The 855-nt window shown below is 42.5% G+C and overlaps 1 non-coding gene across 1 annotated transcript; it reads right to left on the bottom strand.

Moving 5' to 3' along the window:
- Positions 1 to 225: 225 nt before the first annotated feature.
- LOC145271491 (U1 spliceosomal RNA) lies at positions 226 to 388 on the bottom strand. The gene has a single exon (XR_013865903.1). It is a non-coding gene; the product is annotated as a U1 spliceosomal RNA (small nuclear RNA).
- Between the last annotated feature and the right edge of the window lie 467 nt (positions 389 to 855).

Raw genomic sequence — 855 nt, forward strand, 5'->3', positions numbered from 1 at the left:
TACTGATATGGACATGCAGATTAGATACAATCAGAACGTTGGAATAGAAGTGGATGATAAACTGATCTGGAAAAATCGCTTGTTTTGTGGCGCGTACAGAGATAGGCGATTGGAGAAAAGGGAAACTAAGAGGCTTTTCACAACGTCGGTGAGAGTTGTAGACCTACCGACCAGAATTAGGTTGTTTACTTATCAGTAGAAGGATATCTGATATTGATTGAATTATCGGGGTGAGCGCGTACGCAGACCCCACACTTAGAAATAATGCATCCGAATCGTCCACATTTGGGACGATCGCAAAGGTCAACCCAACCGCAGTGCAATGGAAGGGCCTCACTTTGGAGGAACGACCTTATTGATCGCCGTAACCTCTATACCAGGTAAGTATTATATTTAGCCCTTCGTCCCCGGCCTTGGCATTATCTACTGCCAAGGCCTCATTTGGGGTACGAAGAAGCTTAGGCACAAAGGCCAGTAAGGGGGAGTGGGGAAGAAAGGGGTCTTTTCTAGTCCTTAGCTAGACTTGCGTAAGGTAGCAAGTACTTTATTATAAAACCTATACTAGAGTTTCTATCACGCACTGTTTCGCCTAACATTCTTACCCGGGCCTACTTAAAATAACAGCTCCCCAGCTTACGGGATGGCAGGCGACATTCACGCTGTGATAAAAGAAGAACATATAACATTATATACAAGAAATTAAAGGGAAAAATATGTACAAACTAAAGAGGTTTTTTTTTTTTTTTTTTTTTTTGTAATGGGGGTGAGATGATGGGGAGGGGGCCAAGCTAGAATACACCCAAAAAGAAATAAAAAGAAAACAAATTAACAAAATGCCTATGGGGGCGGGTTAGT

The sequence above is a fragment of the Euprymna scolopes genome, chromosome 46 (assembly GCF_053919585.1).
Source record: "Euprymna scolopes isolate OS-2025 chromosome 46, ASM5391958v1, whole genome shotgun sequence".
NCBI lineage: Eukaryota > Metazoa > Mollusca > Cephalopoda > Sepiida > Sepiolidae > Euprymna > Euprymna scolopes.